Source organism: Panthera tigris, chromosome D1 (genome assembly GCF_018350195.1).
Source record: "Panthera tigris isolate Pti1 chromosome D1, P.tigris_Pti1_mat1.1, whole genome shotgun sequence".
Taxonomy (NCBI): domain Eukaryota; kingdom Metazoa; phylum Chordata; class Mammalia; order Carnivora; family Felidae; genus Panthera; species Panthera tigris.
The window spans coordinates 79,323,024-79,344,925 of NC_056669.1; the positions used below are offsets into that span (position 1 = coordinate 79,323,024).

Consider the following 21,902-nt stretch of genomic DNA (forward strand, 5'->3'; position numbering starts at 1 on the left):
CTCTCTTTTGCCAAAAATCTGTTGCAGTGCAATTTCCAAGAACTCTCAAAGCAGTGCACCTGGAATCATCAGAAGACCAAAGGTTCTCAACCTAGGGTGTATTTTTAATCATTGGGAGTTTCACTAACACCTGAGTGTCAACACTCAGAATTCTTATACAATCCAGCAAAAGAGCAGACTAGTTTGGGTATTATTCAAGGCTCCCCAATTATTCTAATTTACAGCCAAGTTTAAGAACTGTTAAGATCCTTACTCTAAGAATGGGGAAGGAGTATAAGAATTAAGCCTGCACTTTGCACGCACTTCCCTGCTTCTAGAAGAGATTTCTCAACCAGTTCAGAAGTTTTACACAGATCTGTTTTCTACCAGTTGTCTGTCATTAGCTACCCATTTAGTTACCTTAACATCTACCAGTTATTGGTGGTTTTCCATGCTACAGAAATATATTTTATATCTTGTGTCTAGGTTATTGTAAGGATAAAAAGTAACATATAAGTCTAAACCATTTTTGTAAAATTCTAACATTACAACTCAGGAGTTTTGTTTGGATTTCATTTTTGGTCCTAGGAGGTCTTAATGGCTTCTTTGATTACTCCCCAAGAAGATATGGCATATATGTGGCAACAAAGTTAATTTTAAGTTAAAAATACATCATACTTTACATGTTATTATATGAATATACATGTTATATGTGCACAGAAATATTTGTAAAATTATGTTATAAATTATAAGACATACTTTATCTGGTAAATATAAAAATTTAACCAACAAGGAAGCTTTGATGTATTCTTTTCAGTGCTGTTGTGCAGGTTTGTACCCTGCAATAGTCCAAAGCCAAATCCTCATTAGCTCTCATTAATTCTTGATCCTTGATACATATACAATGAGAATATCACTTATAGAAATAAATTAGTTGAGCATCTCTATGAACTTCTTTCAAAGACATTTGTTAGAAACATGAGGATATAATTCATTTAATTCATTTAAGCTGTTGTGGCGTAAATCTCCTTAACTCACAATATTACATACACTACATACTTAGCACGTTACCAAAGTTACAAGAGAAACTGGACTACCAGGACCAAAGATATTACAGAGTGCATGAAATTCTGACAGTGAGAGCCAAGGTTTTCTTTAGAAAGGAGTGGTTTTCTTTAGAAAACCATTCTACTGAAAGATAACATGAGAAGAGAGGTAATTTAAAATGCTCAAGACTACTCCTGAAACAATACTACACTGTATGTTAACTGCTTTGAATTTAAAAAAATACATTAAAAATGAATAAATAATAAATAAAATGGAGCATTCCTCAGCAATCAAAAAGAATGAAATCTTGCCATTTTCAACTACGTGGATGGAATTAAAAGGTATTATGACAAGTGAAATTAGTCAGAGAAATATACAAATATATGACTTTACTCATATGAGGAATTTAAGACACAAAACAGATGACCATAAGGGAAGGGAAGCAAAAATAATATAAAAGCAGGGAGGGGGACAAAACATAGGAGACTCATAAATATAGAGAACAAACAGGGTTACCGGAGGGGTTGTGGGAGGGGGGGATGGGCTAAATGGGTAAGGGGGCTTAAGGAATCTACTCCTGAAATCATTGTTGCACTGTGGATGTAACTAATTTGGATGTAAATTTAAAAATTAATTAATTAATAAATTAATTTAAAAGAAAAGAGTAAATAAAATAAAATGTTAAAGACATATTAAATGCAGATTGTGGCTCCAAGTTGCCATCCAGGGTGCTGAGTATTATAGGATATAACAACTATTTCTCCAACTGGGGAATGATAATCAAGACAATCAACACCTCACATATTCAATATTCCACTATTTTCTCGCTACCAAAAATAACTAGCAAATGATTTCAACTCTTTAAAACACACACACACACACACACACACACACACAGAATGGGATGAAGCAGAATTCTCTCCTTCTTAAAAATGTTTCTAGAGCTGTTGAAATACTTATATTTATGAGATACCTGTTAAAAATATTCCTCTGGATTGTATCAGAAGAGAGACAGGGACCACTGGTAAGAGATGGGACATGGTGTTAATTGGACTCAGGTTTTTTCTCTCCTGCTTCATCAGAGGCTGAACCCTCCTTGTTTGTAGTTTCTCCACTTTCTGCCAATAAATCTTCTTCAGTTTCTTGGTTAGACATTTTCAACAGTTTTTTTTCCTTTTGTCTGCACATTTTTGTCTGAATATTTATCCTTTCCTGCTGCCTTTTCTGCCTTTCTTTCCACTTTTGCAGGAGCTTAGATGACAAGTTCCCCTGCTGATCTCCTCCCAGGCTCCTGTTTCACTGCCCCTTTGGCAAAGCCGATTTTCTAATGCATCCTGGTGGCAGCAAGGCAGGGGCCATGTGCTGGGGGCCATATTATGACCAGAAACTTCATGAAGCTGTACTGTTGGCCTCTACCACTCCTCATGTTGCCACACAATCTTCTGGTGCCCACAGTGGGAGAACTAGAAGACTGGTTCCATTTTGTATTCCTATATTTTCAATAACATTTTTAGACACTCATAAAATAGTAATAACTTTCATGGTGCCTCCAGCATGACAGAGCTTATGTTATTTCAAAGGCATTTTAGATTACCTTCTAGTTACCACTTGGCTATTCATAGGTAAGACAAGCCCCAATATACCCTCCATTGATTTTCAATGAATGCAAGGGACATTTTGTCTTAGACATTAGAAGTTATTGTCCAACTTTTCTTTTGCCCTTTTAGATGCAATAAAAATTACTAATCCCCAAAAAACTGCATCTACAAGAGATATTTCCTTATTATACTTTCAGAATAAAAGGATATCTGTAATGAGTTTAATCAGCTTGTTTCATTTTAAGTCAATAGTACTTTTCTTTTTCTCCAGGAATTTTGTATTCATTTATTTTTATATCTCCCAGCCACTAGCAATCTACTAAAAGTTTTTTAACAAAGGAAATGTGAAGAAATTACAATTTTAAGAAGATAATTCCATTACAGGCATATCTCAGACATATCGTGGGTTTGGTTCCAGAGCACTGTAATAAAGTGAGTCAAATGAATTTTTTCATTTCCCAGTGTATATAAAAGTTACGTTCATGCTATGCTGTAGACCACTAAGTGTACAATAGCATTATGTCTAAAAAATGTACATACCTTAAGTTAAAAATGCTCTATTGCTAAACAAAAATCAAAAGATAAAGAGACTTGAAAAGCATACAGAAAGAACCCATTACAAAAAATGGAATAGTGATTACCCACAATGTAATAACCATTAGGCCAACGCCCGACTTTTCAAAAGCAATGATGGAAGCCAGAAAATAGTGGAAAAATATCTTCAATAGGCTGAGATAAAACAACTGCCAATTAGTCTATACCCCTTAAGAACTAGGGGGAATAAAAATAATTTTCAGACAAATAAGAACTGAAAGACTTTACTCCCAAAAGAGCTCACAGAAGGATTTTAAAGGAAGGATTTTAAAGAAAGGATTCAGTTGCAAAAGAAATGTGCTCAAAGATATCAGTAACATGTGGGCAAAATAAAGCAACATTGATTGTAATAATTGATTACATTGATTGCAATGTAATAAAAATCCATGGTAATAATTGGCCTAAAACACCATGATAGTAGCTTATAAGTAGTGAGAGGGTGATCAGAATTAAAACATTCTAGTCTTTGAATTTTCTGGAAAAGTAAAAATATTGAACGATGGCACACTCTGACAAGTATTCACGTTAAAATATTCCGAATAACCACACATCCATAAAAATATTGCTAAAAGATGCTAGCCATCAAAAAATAATTCTAGCCATCATCTAAGCTTTCAGCAAGTCATAATCACTGACTACAGAGAACCGTAACAAATATGATAATTATGAAAAGTTTTGAAATATTGTGGGAATTACCAAAATGTGACACATTGATAGGAAGTGAGCAGACGCTATTGGAAAAATGGCACCGTTAGACTTTTTTGATGCAGGGTTGCCGCAAACCTTTAGTTTGTAAAAGAAAGATGGTATCTCCTAAGTGCAATAAAGCAACGCACAATATACAATATGTACAACAAGGTACACCTGTGGTGATGTAGACAGCATGTGGAGGAGGACAAGATGGTACCAGCAAACAAAATTGTTGGGAGATTAATAGCATTGGTGAGAGACAGTGAGAGAGTGGTGGTGGGAAGGGAGTGGAGGGGATGGATTTGAGAAGTGCCAAGGACATAAAATTTGGACAAACTTGTGAGGAATTGTGAGAAGACTAGATGATTCTTTAAAAGACATTAGTCATGAAGAGGAGGAATTTGGACAAATGTGGGGGGTGGGCTTCTTAGCAGGATGGAAGGAGATTGAGTACATTTTTAGTAAGAGAGAAAGGGAGGAATGAAGAAAGATAATGAAGACAAAACTTAGAGACGTATATTGAGGAGTCAAAATTCTAGAAGAAGTACCAAGGGATAGGAATATGATCACAAGGTGAAGAGTTGAATGTGGAGAGCACTAGGAACATAACCGACTTCTGAGATGGAAGATATGTTGGTTAAGAAGAAGGAAGTTATGGATAAATTTTGATGAGATGAAGGTCAGTTCAAAGGAGAAGCTACCCAATGGCCTTTAGTTCAGTAGTGAAAATTAAGCCCTTACTGAGTCTGGACAAGCTTCCTGTCTCTCTAGACAAATGCTTTGGAAAACCTTTTTACCCATCACCTGCAGACTAACTCCAATTTCTAAATTCCCTCTCTAGCACTCCTGTTAGTACCCTGTTTTGTTTGCCAGTCCCAGGGGAAAAACAAAACAAAACATCTCCTTAAGAGAGATGAAGTTAGGAAACATGAGACCCAGTAAAATGAAGTATTGCTTCAAAGAAAATATAGCAAAGTAAAAATAATCACTATACTCAAAGATGATACAAACTAAAATTAACTAATTCAAAAAAAAATTAGCAAATTCATTTGCTTCCAGGAAAATGTAAATTTGTTAATATAATGCACTAAAGGATTAAAATCACCTAAAATACTCTAGTTTCCAGTGTATTAAAACCAACTTCTTAAAGATAGGGGTAGGTTCTAATCCATTCTGTCTATACAATATTGTAGACATGTAGAGAGAAACTAATACTGCTTTCTTCAGTTATAAATATATGCTTCTTTCTAATGGTCCTTTATAGGCACAGGCAAGTCCCCTTAGGTGAGCACTCTGAGTATGCTAGGCTCTCTCTTTACCATCACTCTCCTGGAAGCCTGTGTTGGAGTCTGTGAGTAAATGTTAGTTACTCAGACTCATGTGTGAGAGGATAGAATTTGGAATTCAACAGACCAATTGCAAATCCTGGCCTCTGCTAATTATTCACTGCACATATGAGATATTGAGAAATTAAACTGGAGATGGTGATTATTCCTATTGAAAGAGAGCTAATGTTACAAAACAATGACCTTGATAAACTAAAATGTGTAAGTGCTGAATTTGTACCGTGATACCTGGTATAAAGTATAACTAGCGTTTAAAAGCATAGATTCTAAAGGCAAACTACCTGGATTTGAATTTGTAATTAATCAGCTGTGTAACAAAGGCAGTTTTTAAAAAACTAATTTCTTACCAATAGCATGAGGATAATGCTGTTTTCCTCAAAAGGTTGTTATGGGGGCAAACTCAATATTATTAGTTTCAGACTAATTTGTTCTGATGAAATATCATGGTGTGTCCATCCCTGGGGAAGTGTCCATCACAAAATTCTACATGGAGTTTGACAATAAGAAAATAATTTGAGCACTTATCAAAAGAATTTCCATAAAAGAGCTTCCAAAAACGATAGGAAACATAAGATCTTTATATTTGCTGAAAGTAATTATTCTTGGTACTAGATCTGATGAAAGGCCAGAGAATTATTTGTCATCTTGATCCGCCCTCAATACACTGTGAGTTGAACTTCAATGTTTCAAAGAAAATTAAAAATAGTAGCCTTGCTTTTCATCACTATATGAAGCTCCTTGATATTCAGGATTATGTGAAATTATAGACAGCGTTTTTGAATCTCCTAGAGGGCTGGTGTTAAGCTTTCCTATGACATGTTTAGTCTTCTTTGATCTCCTCTTTATGAAAGCAAGAATATTTCCTGAGGGTATATAGCTACCTAACCTAGGAAGTTACTCAAATCAAGCATACTCAAAGACCAAACTTTTCTCTATTGTAGGCTATTGCATGGGTTCTGAATGCTCAATACTAATAGTAATAATAATAATAGTGATAAATTAATTTGCATAGTTCTTTATGATGATTACTATAAGAAGTTTAATAGATTATCACAATAAATAGAGCAGATCTTACTGTAAGGATTTTACTTAAAAAGGAACTAAAACATGAACCAAGGGTTTTTTTAAACTTTTTTTTAACATTTTTATTTATTGAGAGAGAGAGAGACAGTGTGCGAGCAGAGGAGGGACAAAGAGAGAGGGAGACACAGAATCTGAAGCAGGCTTCTGGCTCTCAGCTGTCAGCACAGAGCCTGATGCAGGGCTCACATTCACAAACCAAAGTCAAATGCTTAACCAAATGAGCCACCCAGGTGCCACATGAACCCAGGTTTTTTATGCTAAATTAGGGCGTCAAATCACCCTCTGAAAATGTACACTACTTAGAAGTTTAGAGATACTCGAACAAACAGGAATGAGCATTTAAATATGTAGTGCTTTTTATGTTATCACAACACTTACATTTTATAGAGTACTTGCTCTGTAACTGACTTACACAAGTTTTGCACAAGTTTTCTTAGTTAAAATCCAGAAGAACATTTTGAGGTGGTACTGATAATATTCTGATGAATATTAGAGAAAACTAACGCATTTATAGAGACTAGTGAGCCATCCTAAGTCTCAAAAGTAGGTCATTGGCAACTGAGGTTTCGAAGTCACCTGCCTTTGGCTCTAGAGGCTGAGAGCCTGACAATCACTTTACACCTGAAGATGTGGTTCTGGTAACAACCCCTTTGCATTTAGAAAAGAAGAAAAAAGGAGTAAATAGAAAAAAAAAAAACCAGAAAACAATTCATAAAATGGCAATAGTAAGTGTGTACTTATCACTATTCACTTTAAAAGGACTATTTAGTCATGGCGTGCCTAGGTGGCTCAGTTGGTTAAGCGTCCGACTTCGGCTCAGGTCATGATCTCACGGTTCGTGGGTTCGAGCCCCACATTGGGCTCTGTGCTGGCAGCTCAAGAGCCTGGAGCCTGCTTTGGATTCTGTGTCTTCCTCTCTCTCTGCTCCTCCCTTGCTCACACTTTGTCTCTCAAAAAAAAATGTAAAAAATGTTTTTTTACATTTCATAAAAGGACTATTCAGTCAAAACACATAGAGTAGGAAAATGGATACAAAAGCAAGACCTAATTATATGCTACCTATAACTGACCAATTTCAGCCTCAAGGACACATGCAGAGTGAAAGTGAGGGATAGAAAAAGATATTCTGTGCTTTTGGAAAACAAAAGAAAGCAGAGATAGCTGTACTTACATCAAAAAAAAAAATTGACTTTAAACCAAGGACTGTAAAAAGAGACCAAAAAAGTCATTATAGGAGTATGTGGTGGCAACATAGGTTGAGTGTCTGACTTTTAATTTCGGCTCAGGTCACGATCCCAGGATTGAGGGATTGAGCCCGTGTCAAGCTCTGCACTGAGTCTGGAGCCTACTTAAGACTCTCTCTTTCTCTCATGTCTCTCTCTTTCCCTCTACCCTCTCCCCAACTCATTCATACTCTCTCAGATAATATTTTAAAAGTCATTATGTAACAATAAAGGAGCCAATTCATCAGGAGACTATATAATTAGTAAATATGTACCCAAAATAGGAACACCTAAATATATAGAATTAATATTAACAAATCTAAAGAGAGAAATAGCAGTATAATATAATGCTAGTACAGGACTTTAGTAGCCCTCTTTCAGCAATGGATTTATCACCCAAACAGAAAAGGATATATTGGACCAAACAGACATTTACAGAATATGCTATCTAACAGAGGCTACATATTCTTCTCAAGCACACATGGAACATTTTCCCAGAAAGATAACATATTAGTCCACAAAGCAACTCAATAAATTTGAGAAGATGGAAATAGTATCAAGCATTTTTCTAAACACAATTGTATGAAATTGGAAAAGAATCATAAGAAAACTGAACAACTTACAAATACGTGAAGATTAAACAATATGCTCCTGCATAATCAGTGAGTCAAAAAAGAAAAAGAGAAATTAAAAAATATTTTCAGACAAGTAAAAATGGAAACACAATATACCAAAACTTAAGGGATGCAGTAAAAGGAGTTCTAAGAGTGAAATTTAGAGTGATAAACACTTGCATAAAGAAAAAAAAAAAAAAAAAGATCTCAAACAACTTCTAACTCAAAAAACTAGCAAAAGAAAAAACTAAACCCAAAATTAGCAAAAGAAAAGAAATAACAAAGATCATAGTGGAAATAAATGAAATAGAGACTAAAAAGACAATAGAAAAGATCAATGAAACTAAGAGCTGATTTTTTTTTGAAAAGTTAAAATATGCAAAGCTTTAGCTAAACTTACCAAGAAACATAGAGAACTCAAATAAAATTACAAATGAACGAGGTGGCATTACAACTGATGCCTCACAAATAAAAGGGATCATAATACACTACTACAAATAATTATACACCAAAAATTGGACAACCTAGAAGAAATAGATACATTGCTAGTAACACACAACCTACCAAGACTGAATCATGCTGAGGTAGAAAATCTGAATAGACCAATTACTACAAAGGAGATTAAATCAGGGATCAAAAACCTCCCAGCAAGTAAAAGTTCAGAGCCAGATGCCTCATTGGTAAATTCTGCCAACCATTTAAAGAGGAATTAATACCAATTATATTCAGAGTTTTAAGGAAAAAAATGAAAGGAGGGAATATTTCCAAATTCATGCTAGGCCAGAATTCTCCTGATACAAAAGTCAGACAAGGACACTACAAGAAAAGAAAATTGTAGGCCTATATCCCTGATGCAGAAATCCCCTACAAAATATTAGCAAACAGAATTCATCAGTATATTGAAAGGATCCTATACCATGATCAAGGGAGTTTTATTCCATAGGTGTGTGATTGAACATCCACAAATCAGTCAATGGTTTAAAAATCATATGATCATCTCAATAGATGCAGAAAAAGCATTTAGCAAAATTCAGGATCCTATTATGATAAAAAATTTCCACAAACTGTGTATAGAGGAATTCGATGTGATAAAGGCCACATATGACACACCCGCAGCTAACATCATATTCAACTGTGAAAAGCTAATAGCCTTTCCTTTAGGATCCAAAAAAGACAAGGATCCACTCTCACAACTTTTATTTAACATAGTATTGGATGTCCTAGACAGAGCATTTAGCAAGAAAAAGAAATAAAAAGCATCTAAATGGGGAAGAAAGAAGTAAACTTATCTCTGTTTGTAGATGACATGATCTTATACATAGAAAACTCTAAAGACTCCAGGAAAAATTGTCAGAACTAATAAATTCAGTAAAGTTGCAGGAAGGCACTTGTAAGCCTTCAGTTTTGATCTGCCACCTCCTGTTGATTCCGAAGATATTAAATATAGAATCTACGCTGCTGAGATACATTTGGAAGATTTTTTTAAATCATTCAACAGTATTCCCTGTGGAGACAATTAATATTTGTAACATGCCCATACTACCCACATCTATCCATAGATTCAATTTACTGTCAAAATTCCGATGGCATTTTTCACAGAAGTAGAAAAAAAGCAAACCTAGAATTTGTATGAAACCACAAAAGACCCCCCAAAGCCAAAGCAATACTAAGAAAGAACAAAATTGGAGGCATCACACTCACTGATTTCAAACCATATTACAAGGCTATCGTAATCAAAAAAAGTATAGTAGTGGTATAAAAACAGATATATAGACCAGTGGAATAGAATAGAGAGCCCAGAAGAAAACAAAAACAAAAACAAAACAAAACAACAATGACAAAACAAACAAAATCAGCCATGTTTCTATTCAGGTAAACCTGAATTCAATTGTTTGTTACTTCCTAAACGATTTAATCTTTGACAAGTGCTTTGACATCTTTAAGAATCTGTTATCTCCTACAATATAATAATAATAACTTTGTAGGGTTGTAGGTAGGATTGAATGAGGTAATGTATTTAGAGCACCTTCATAAGTATTCAATTAATGTTAGCTTCTTATAAGTGGGTAGATTAAAGAATATCAGTTGAGTATATCCTTATATACAAAATTAAAGTCTCTGATACTTCTGAAATTTCCAATGATACCACTAAACGGACACATAATAGTTGACAGTTTAATTCTCAGTAGTCAACTCCTGAGGACTTGGGGCATATCTTCATTATTTGAATTCCTCTAAAGTTCACCATAATGCTTCGTAACCAATAGCAAATATTTTATGAATGAACAAACAAATTAATGAATGAGGAATCTGAGAGAGGAACTGTTCCACATCAGCCAAATTACAGTGTATTCATGAGTGGCTATATCTCTCTGAAAACTTCTTCACAACCATAACGTCATTCTATCATGGAGAATAAACATACTCTTTTTAGTGACAGCAACTGCTGTGAATTTTCATATTAAATACATGCTCTTTTCATGTTTCATCTTCAGTCATGTATGTGTATGTTGTGAATTTCAGTATCCATGATGGAAACAGCTGTGCCTTAATCTGGCCTACTATCCTGGTTAGTTACCCCCCTCAAGCCTAGACTAGAGTCAGTGAAAGTGAGCATGAGGTTCAGACCATTTGGTTTCCAATATAGTCTATAAAATATTCTAATTTTATTTTACAGCAAAATATAAAGCTGTGAATTTCCATGAATGTTTTTTTCATGGATAATGGTAAAACTACCATATTTAAGTTATCTGAGACACACCAATGCTTAGTTTTCCTAAATAACCTTATGCTTATTGTCCAGACTTTGATTAAAATGCAGAATGTGCCATGTGATCTCATGGAGTCCCTGAGAACTTTTAATTTTGCCACTGCTCATTCTCCATGGATAATTTTACCATTGGAGTCTAATCCATTCAGGAATCATTCCTGATAAAATTAAAACATATATAGGAGAACCCTTCCCATTACTTGGAGTACCACAGTATCAAAAGATGGAGTTTTGATAACAGAGTTTCCCTGAATGCTTATGTAAAGACCCAAGAGGCAACATTTCCTACTCTCTTCCTGCAGGGTTGGCCATTTGTAAAGCCAACATTCACTTTATTTTCATGGATTAGGAATTCAATTTCCTCTTATTATTAGGATGAGGGTCCTTCCATAAATGTCAACCTGCTTTGCTGAGCACTTAAGAAATCCTGATTGACATTTTCCCAGGTCTCTCACTTTTGCAAAAGATAACATCCTCCTAGTCCCTATATGTTCATGAGTCCCTAACCTGAATAATAAGATAATGTAAATAATACTGATGCTTTCATTATTACCTGCTGCTTATAATACTATGTTTTAGATGAGTGATTTAAACTCCTTCCTGCTGACCTCCCTACACAGTTGTCTAAACCTGCCATATGCATTAGACATTATAAACATTGGACCCCACCATTTTACACCTCGGGAGTTGTCCCTATCTCTCTGAAACATCAGTTCTCACTTCTTCCTCATCCTTCCTGCTGATGCTGCAAAAGCCCCAGCAGTGGCCCAGTAAAATCCCAAATGCATTTTGTCACTACTGACATAGTTAAAAACATGCCCTTGGTCACTTTCACTGGAACCACATTACAAGCAGACATTCTCTAGCTTCGCCATATGCTTAATGTTTTGATGGCATAAAACAGATAAAATGTTTAACTTTCAACTTTAAAATGTGTAAAATATATTTAATAAGACTATGTATGAATTCCTAGTTTCTTTTTTTTTTTACTTTTAGCCATTTTTAATGCTTTGAGATAAACTAATATTTTGAACATGTATATGGTATCAATACATCAATACGTATTTTATATCAATATACCAAATCATATTTATTTTCTCATAGACATAAGGCCACCATCATTTATAATATCAACTGCTTTTTAAACATATTATTTTTCTAATAAAACTTATTTTTCACATACAAATTTAGAAAATTTTGTTAATAAACATTAATAATATCAGTAGTTGACATTTGTGGAATTGTGCTCTACCCATATGAACATATTTAATCCTCACAAAACTCTAGAAGGAAGAAGTATTATTATCCTCATTCTCTTAAGACTTTATCTTTTGGAAGAATTTTAGAATTAAAACATTACAAAGATAGTACAGAGAATTCCTGAATAGCCTCCACTCAACTTCCCTTAATGTTGACATCTTCCATAAACAGGGTGCATTTAACAAAACTAAGAAAGTAGCCCTGATATATTGTTACCAAGCTACAGACCTTACCTGAACTTCACCAGTTTTTCTACTAATGTCCTTTTTTTATATTTCAGGATCCAATCCAGGGTACCACACTGCATTTTTAGTCATCATGTCTTCTTAGTCTCCTCTGGTTTGTGACAGTTTTTCAGTCCTTCTTTGTTTTTCATAACCTTGACACTGAGAGAAGTAGTGGTCAAATATTTTGTAGAATATCCATCCTTCTAAGTGGGGCTGTTTACAGATTTTTATGCTTATACTAGGGTTATGGTGGTGCTCTTTTTATCGTCATGTCAGGTACATGATATCATTGGTGATGTTAATCCTCATCACTTGGTTAAAATGGTTTCTGCAAGATATCTCCACAAAGTTAGCATTCATCCTTTTCCATACTTTATTCTTTGGAAATGAATCATTAAGGGAATGTCAATGTCTCTCTCCCTCTCTCTCTCTCTCTCTTTTTCTCTCTCTCTCTGTATGTGCATGTATGTGTGTGTGTATATGATTCATTTTACATATATATTTTACACAAACATATATATATATATAATATTTTATACACACACACACACACACACACACACATATATATATATATACACACACACACATTCCCTCCTGTGGTAGGTGAAACTTAAGTACCCTTCCCTTGAGTGTAGGCTGAACTTAATGATTCATTTCCAAAGAATAAAGTTTATATACAAATTAAATATAAATTTATATATATTTATATATATACACATATATGTGTGTGCGTGTCTGTTATATATATATATATATATATATATATATATATAATTTATAATTTTTCTGTAAAGAATATTTGTTCTTCACCCCATTTATTTATTCAGTCATTTATTTATATCAGAATGGAATTATAGATATTTATTTTAGATTTTAGGTTATAATACAGTAGTATCATTTTTTTTCCCTTCAAATAGGTTTCTTTTTTCAGAGCAGTCTCAGATTTATAGCAAAATTTAGCAGAAAGTAGAGAGAGTTCCCATATACTCTCTTGCTCCCCACCTCCCACACAGCCTCCTCCACTACTCATATCTCTCACTAGAGTGGTACATTTGTTATAGTTGATGAACCTACATGGACACATCATTATCATCCGAAGCCCATTGTTTACATTAGGTTTCTTGATGGTTTAAATTCTTTGTATTTTGAGAATTGTATAATTACATGTATCCATCATCACACAGAATGTATTCTCATTTTTCATATGAGTAAAATGATTTACAGAGATATTAATTGTTCACAAAGAGTGATACAGTTGGTTAACATTTTACGAGTAAAATAATGACATCTATTGAAATGCATTATAAATTTTATTTGAATTATTTCATATAATTTCCTTATAGATGTACACTGTAATTAATTCATGTATCTCCTTATTTCTAAGTTTTAGTATTGTCCATTTTTCCATTTTAACAACTATACACGTAACATTTAGATAAACATCTGTCTTATACTCTAAAATAATAGATTATGTAAAGTTACAAATCCTATTTGTTCATTTTTACATCTCCCTTCCTTTTTCATTCATCACTCTACTCAGTAGCATTTAATACAGTGTCTAAAACTAATAAGTAACTGATGAATGATTGTTTACTGAATGAATGATTATCTCATAAGTTATTGAGCTTGAGGTTTTGTCAGGCACACCTTTGAAACTGACATTATGGAGGCCTGATTTCTGAGGTTTCTTGAGGCCACTCTCAGAAGACAGAAATATGAATAGAAGGGCATGTTGTTGTGATTTAGTGTCACACAGTTCACCTTCTTAAACATGACTTCAAATTTCACATCCTGGAATGTGTTTTTTTAGAATATTATTTAAAGCCTCATAATAATTTCTAAGTTCCACCTGTATTAACAATCATCTGTGAACTTCATCAGGCATGTAATCAATGTTCCAGACTCTTTTGAAAATCCACGGTGTTTTCTGAAATCTAATATTTTTATGGAATGGTTCCACAGTAGCCTTACTATAATAGACACAGAAGAGAACAGCAACAAAAGACCTTTACCTTGGAAAAATTAGTCTAATACCACACACTTATTCATACAACTAAAGTCGTTTTCTGAGAAATGTTTAAAAGAAATGTCCAAAAATGAATATCTTCCATTTGTGATATTCTAATAAAATATGATTACTCATCTCCCCATTTTTAATTGACCATATTTTCCTCCAGAAAAATCCAGCTATAACCAACCTATTCAGGAACTCAATTTTCTGACGCTAAATATAAGGTTTTTCAAACAAAAGTCCATTCTGATTTTTATTTATTTTATTTTATTTTTCCCAACAAGTGCCCTCCTCAATGCCCATCACCCATTTTTCCCTCTCCCCTGTCACCCCACCCCCATCAACCCTCAGTTTGTTTTCTTATGGTTTGCCTCCCTCTCTGTTTGAAATTATTTTCTCCTCCCCTTCCCCCATGGTCTTCTGTTAAATTTCTCAAGTTCCACATATAAGTGAAAACATATGATATCTGTCTTTCTCTGACTGACTTATTTCACTTAACATAATACCCTCCAGTTCCATCCACGTTGCAAATGGCAGGATTTTATTCTTTCTCATTGCCAAGTAGTATTCCATTGTATATATAAACCACATCTTCTTTATCCATTCATCAGTTGGTGAACATTTGGGCTCTTTCAGTAATTTGGCTATTGTTGTTGGTGGGACAATTTATATTGTTGCTATAAACATTGGGGTACAAGTGCCTCTATGAATCAGCACTTCATATTTGCAAATGATATATCGAATAAAGGGTTAGTATACAAAATCTATAAGAACTTGCCAAACTCAACACCCAAAAAACAAATAATCCAGTGAAGAAATGGGAAGAAGACATAAATAAACCTTCATATTTTTGAAGTAAGCTCTATGCCCAACGTGTGGCTTGAGCTCACAACCCCAAGATCAGGAGTTGTGTGTTCTACCGACTGATCTGGTCAGGCACCACAAAATCCCATTCTTCTTGATTTGGGAGGAATCAGTCTTTATTGCAGCACTATGTATCCTTTTATGTTTCACCAATTGCATCTTCTTTTTTTTCTGTTATCATCTCTATAGAGCTGTTTTCCCTTTTTTAGTGAATATATACAAATAAATGGATTCTGCTATATGAAGTGCTGTACATGGGTTTTGATTCTAAATTTAATCACCTGCAAATAGTATTTTCCTCTCTGCTGCTCTAGTACAAAAATTACCTCTTTTTTTAAATTTTTTAAATGTTTATTTACTTTTGAGAGAGAGAGAGAGAGAGAGAGAAAGAGAATGAGCAGGTGAGGGGAAGAGAGAGAGGGAGACACAGAATTTGAAACAAGCTCCAGGTTCTGAACTATCAGCACAGAGCCTGACATGGGGCTTGAACTCACGAATCATGAGATCATGACCTGAGCCACAGTCAGATGCTTAACCAACTGAGCTACCCATATGCCCCTACAACCATTATCTCTTGAGAATATGAATACTTTGAATTCTTTGAAGCCTTGCGTATCTTTATGATATATTAGGGCCCTCTGAATAAATAATTTCTCTTGGGGTCTAATTTAATAACTTTTAAAATTATTTTGTTACTTTGACTCTACTATCTACAACTGATGAAATATGTAAGGGTCATATAATCATGTATAGCCAAAAGAATAATTCAGAAAGCTATTAAATTAAAATTGCTATAGCCATCTTATAATTATTTGGGAATATTCTGAAAACAGTAAGCAGAAGGATGAAAAATTACTGGACCCTGATGCCATGCCTGGATTACAGAATTAACCAACTTCAGAACTTCACTATATTAGGATTCCTTTATGTGAAATAATAACCCTTAGTGTTTAGGCTGTTCTTAGTGGGAGGTTATATAACTTGCAACTGAATGATTTCTAACTGATGGAGTTTTCAGTATAGTTAAAGAGAAAAATAATTAAGCATTTTAGAAATGAAAATGACATATTTCAATGAAAACAAAAAGTCTTTGGGAAGGACAGAATGTGAAAAAAAACTGTGATTTTCCAAGAGAGAATTTGAAAGGATTCATTAGTGCAGGTTATATACTCCAAGAGTGTTTCAAGGGTAAGTGGGAATTTATCAGGAAAAGGATTTGGGAGAAGTAGAACCAAGCATGAGCAGAGGAACAGTCAGGAAGGGACTGTTAACGAATAATGCAAGATCTAAAAACACTGTGCAGCTCCCCTGTGTATGCATACATGTTCACACACATGTGATTGAGAGAGGAAGGAGAAAGAGGGATTGTTTGATATATTGAGTATTGACAGTGATCACTATAACCAGGTAACAGGGAAGTATAGAAAGAAAGGTTGGAGAGCGGTTTTGAAGGAGCTTCTGTTTTCATACCCAGGAATTTTTATGTTAACATGAATGTAAAAGTGAGTCAACAGAGGAAGATCAACATGATCCATATCAGCTTTGTCTTTCATCACATTGCTCTGTCAGGATTTTGTAAGATGCGGTATAGGGAGACATAGGGCATCTGCGTGAGGTCAGTTGGGGAAGAAAGCTATAACTATATAAAATGTGGATGCCTCTGGGGGTAAAGCTAAAAGCCAAAGTTGGGAAAGAGAATCAGGCAGACATTAACGAGACATCCATGGCTACCACTCCAACTGGATCTTTCATCACTCCTCATCTTTCCTCGGGCATACTGCTTTCTTTTGGTTCCTTAAAGTTAGAGAGTTTACGTATTCCCAAGAAGAATCCCATACCTATTCTTCCCCCTCATTTGGAAGGTTCTGCCTGGCCTCTTCACCTGGGGAACTGCTCATCCTTCAGGCCTCGTTTTCAGTGCCACTTCTTCAGGAAAACTTACCCGACCCTCCAGATGGATCAGCTCACTCTATTGTGTGCAGTGCTCTCAAAGTTGTATGTAAGCAATGAATCATGGGAATCTACCCTCAAAAGCAAGAGCACACTGTAGACAATGTATGTTAGCTAACTTGACAATAAATTATATTAAAAAATTTTTAAAAATCTTTCATAGTAGTTATACAACTTGTACTTAATTAAATTTTTGTGAAATTACTTGTTTTATATGCAGTTCTTCTAGCAGACTGGCTGCTCCTTGAGCATAGAGATTGCATCTGTTTTGTAGTCTGCCACATTCTGGGCACATCTAGGTCACCCAGCAAGTAGTTTTGAAAGAATGAACAAATAAATGAATGGCATACTTCTTCCTACCCTAAAGAGCAAGGGAGTGTACAAGGAGTTTGAGTTGGGGCAAAAATAAGGGAATGTACTTTAAATCACTTGTCCTCAGTCATTTGAGATTTTGCAGACTCACTCTACTATTGTTGTAAAAGCAATGGTCTCTCTCCACAAAAAATAATACCTATAATTTAATATCAGTTGACCTCAGTTTAAGAAGTCCCATTTTATTCAGCAAAACTAAAAGGCAACTGATGGAATAGGAGAAGATATTTGCAAACGACATATCAGATAAAGGGTTGGTATCCAAAATCTATAAAGAACTTATCAAACTCAACACTCAAAAAACAAATAATCCAGTGAAGAAATGGACAAAAGACATGAATAGACACTTATCCAAAGAAGACATCCAGATGGCCAACTGACATGTGAAAAAATGCTCAACCTCACTCATCATCAGGGAAATACAAATCAAAACCACAATGAGATACAACCTCACACCTGTCGGAATGGCTAACATGAACAACTCAGGCAACAACAGATGTTGGCGAGTATGCAGAGAAAGAGGATCTCTTTGGCGTTGTTGGTGGGAATGCAAGCTGGTGCAGCCATCATGGAAAGCAGTATGCAGATTCCTCAAAAAATTTAAAAAAGAACTACCCTACGACCCAGCAATTGCACTACGAGGTGTTTATCCAAGGGATACAGGTATGCTGTTTCGAAGGGACACATGCACCCCAATGTTTATAGCAGTACTATCAACAGTAGCCAAAGTATGGAAAGAGCCCAAATGTCCATCGATAGATGAATGGATAAAGAAGATGTGGTGTATATATATATATATATACAATGGAGTATTACTCGGCAATCAAAAAGAATGAAATCTTGCCATTTGCAACTATGTGGATGGAACTAGAGGGTATTATGCTAAGCGAAAGAGTTAGAGAAAGACAAAAATCATATGACTTCACTCATATGAGGACTTTAAGATACAAAACAGATGAACATAAGGGAAGCTAAAATAATATAAAAACAGGGAGGGGGACAAAACATAAGAGACTCTTAAATACAGAGAACAAACAGAGGGTTACTGGAGGGGTGGTGGGAGGGGGGTATGGGCTAAATGGGTAAGGGGCATTAAGGAATCTACTCCTGAAATCGTTGTGCTATATGCTAACTAACTTGAATGTAAATTTAAAAAAGATAAATTAAATAAAAATGTCCTTGTTTTGCCCTAACTCTTAAAAAAAAGAAGTCCTATTTTATTTTAAGTTTATTTATTTATTTTGAGAAAGAGGCAAAGAGAGAGAGAGAGAGAGAGAGAGAGCACAAGAGGGGGAGGGGCAGAGAGAAGGAGAGACAGAATCCCAAGCAGGCTGTGCACCATCAATACAGAGCCTGATGCAGGACTTGAACTCATGAACTGTGAGATCATGCATGACCTGAAAAGAGATCAAGACTCGCCACTTAACCGACCGAACCACCCAGGCGCCCCTAAGAAGCCCAATTTTAAAGTTTATTGTTTGAAAGTCACAACATTGAATTTAGGCTGGGACTTTGAAAGTTATCTGGGCATTCTATGTTTCTAAGGAAATACTACTGAACAGTACCTTTTTAGCTTCTCTGTATTTCTATTAAAATGAGATGAAAGGGAATATATTTGAAAATTTAATAGTAAAGATTCAGACTATGCACTGGAATTGATTTATTAAAGTTTCATAACTACAAACCATTGACCTCTGGAGATGAATTGTTGTTACATTGTGAATATTGCTTACATTGTGAATATTGTCACATTGCAAAATGCTCTATTTGGGTAGTGGCATATAAACAATGTAGGCAAAACCAAAGGAAGCTTATTGACTTAAAATATCAGTTTTTTTCCCCGATTAAATTTTATAATGGTCCCATATTAGGATTCACTGTGATTAAAGAGTGAATATTTGAGTAGGCTCTATGCTTTTTCTACCTGTCGAATCTGGGCAAATTTCTTAAAGCCTGAATTGAGTTTCCTCATTTTAAATGATTAGGGGCATCTGGGTGGCTCAGTATGTCAAGCCTCTCATTCTTGGTTTCTGCTCAGGTCTTGATCTCAGGGTCTGTGAGTGCGAGCACCACATCAGGCTCTGCGCTGTCAGCACAGAGCTTGCTTGGGATTCTGTCTCTCTCCCTCTCTCTCTGCCCCTCCCCAGCTTGGGTGCAGGCGCTCTCTCTCTCTCTCTCTCTCTCTCTCTCTCTCAAAATAAGTAAACTTAAAATAAATTTATTAAAAATAATAAAAAATCATAAAAGGTAGCATGATTAGTTGCTGAGATACAAGCACATATGAACTTACACTTTTCTGGAATATGGAAGGGACTCTATAAATAGAAACTCTTATGTTATCTCTCCTACCCCAACAAAAAGAAAAAGATAAATAAGCAAACTCAGGATCTTTAAAATTATTTTAGTTATTTCAGTTTTTTAAACCAGTAAAATCTTTACTCCCACTTTAATTAACCTTACTGTTTTGAGGGGTTTTATTTATTTATTTTTTAACATTTATTTATTATTGAGAGACAGAGAGAGACAGAGCATGAGCAGGGGAGGGGCCGAGAGACTGGGAGACACAGAATGTGAAGCAGACTCCAGGCTCTGAGCTGTCAGTACAGAGCCTGACCTGGGGCTCGAACTCACAAACGGGGGGAATCATGACCTGAGTGGAAGTCGGACGCTTAACCGATGGAGCCAGCCACCCAGGCGCCCCTGTTTTGAGTTTTAATCAAACATATCCCTGAACTCTTCTAATCCATTAGCATATGGGCCACACACATCCATATATATAATATCAAACAGGTTACTGAGTTATTCTCGGATCTTAAAATTATCAGCAATACCACAGGACATAAGAAATGTATTTTCTAAGTATTCCTAGGCAATTATTAGTATAGGAGAACAAATTACTGTTAAATGATTCTTTCTGATATAAATAAGGATTTACATCCTTTTGAAATATTAATAAACATTACTGATAGAGTAATTAGTCATCCCGTTTAGTACAGCAAGTTTCATATTCAAAACACCTTGGAAACACTCATATTCTATTTCTCATAGTTGATTTGGAATAATTCTTCTCTTGAATAAATAATGAAGCTATTATTTACATTATTATGACTTCATTTTTTTTTTACTAATTTCATATTACTTGGTAATGAAGTTTAGAAATACCCATGAAGACTTCTTTCTTTTTCAATCTTCATAGCTGCTGTTGCTTTTTTAAAATATATATGAAATGTTAACTGGATTGTGTAACAAGGACTGATGTTACAAGCACCAATTCTATGAGTAATTATGTCTAACGCTTGTTGAGATATGAAAAAATTGTTTAGATACCATCTAGGTTCTTCATTACCTAGTGGACACAGTCTAAATTCCTCAGTCTGGAAGTCAGATCTATCAACTACTTGATATAACATATTTTCCACTAATGAAACTTTTTCCTTGGGGCATGTTCATGTACTATTTTTTAATTCCCACAGACTCCACTCTAGAACTGTCTTCATTTGACCTTTGCTGAAATCTGACTCCTTTTCCCAAATTCATCTTTCCTCATATCAAACTCCAATCCTGTAAGACAGGGCTTGAGTCTAATATCTAGCCTTGATTTTTCCATCATATAACTGAAAAAAATGTTTGACTAGAATTAATCTTTCTCTTACATGCAGTATTTTATAACTTTATCTTTTTTTTCTTATTATAGAAAAAGTCTATGCTATTTCATGAAAAAAACAAAGCAGAAACACATACATACATACATACAGCATAAAACAATCCCATAATAGCCCCAGCTAGGGAAAAAAAAAATGCCTCACATACTTTCTCTCACAAACTCTGTTTTGTACATATCATGCAAACTTTTATATATTTTTGCACAAAAGGTTACGACACTGTGGATACCAATTTGTGAACTATTTTTTAACAAAGTATGAACAATTTCTATGTCGACAGATCTGTTTTTTAACTGGAATAGCATTTAATTATTTTATGTTTTCATCTAAATTGTGTACATAGTAATAAACACGCATAAGTCCACCAACCAACATAAAAACAGGATTGGAGCATGATCAGAATACTGACATTAGCTGTGTATTTTTTTTAAATGTTTATTTATTTATTTTTGAGAGGGAGAGAGAAAGAGAGCACAAGCAGGGAAGGGGCAGAGAGAGGGGTGGGGGGAGAGAGAGAGAATTCCAAGCAGGCTCTGTGCTCTCAGCATGGGGCTTGAACTCATGGACCATGAGATAATGATCTGAGCTGAAGTCAGATGCTTAACTGAC

The 21,902-nt window shown here is 34.9% G+C and overlaps 1 protein-coding gene and 1 pseudogene across 3 annotated transcripts in view; one reads left to right on the forward strand and one right to left on the reverse strand.

The window, feature by feature from the left end:
* The window catches only part of LUZP2 (leucine zipper protein 2), a 495,099-nt gene that overhangs the window by 432,622 nt on the left and 40,575 nt on the right, over positions 1 to 21,902 (forward strand). The window lies entirely within an intron of this gene.
* LOC107181195 lies at positions 2,071 to 17,554 on the reverse strand (annotated as a pseudogene).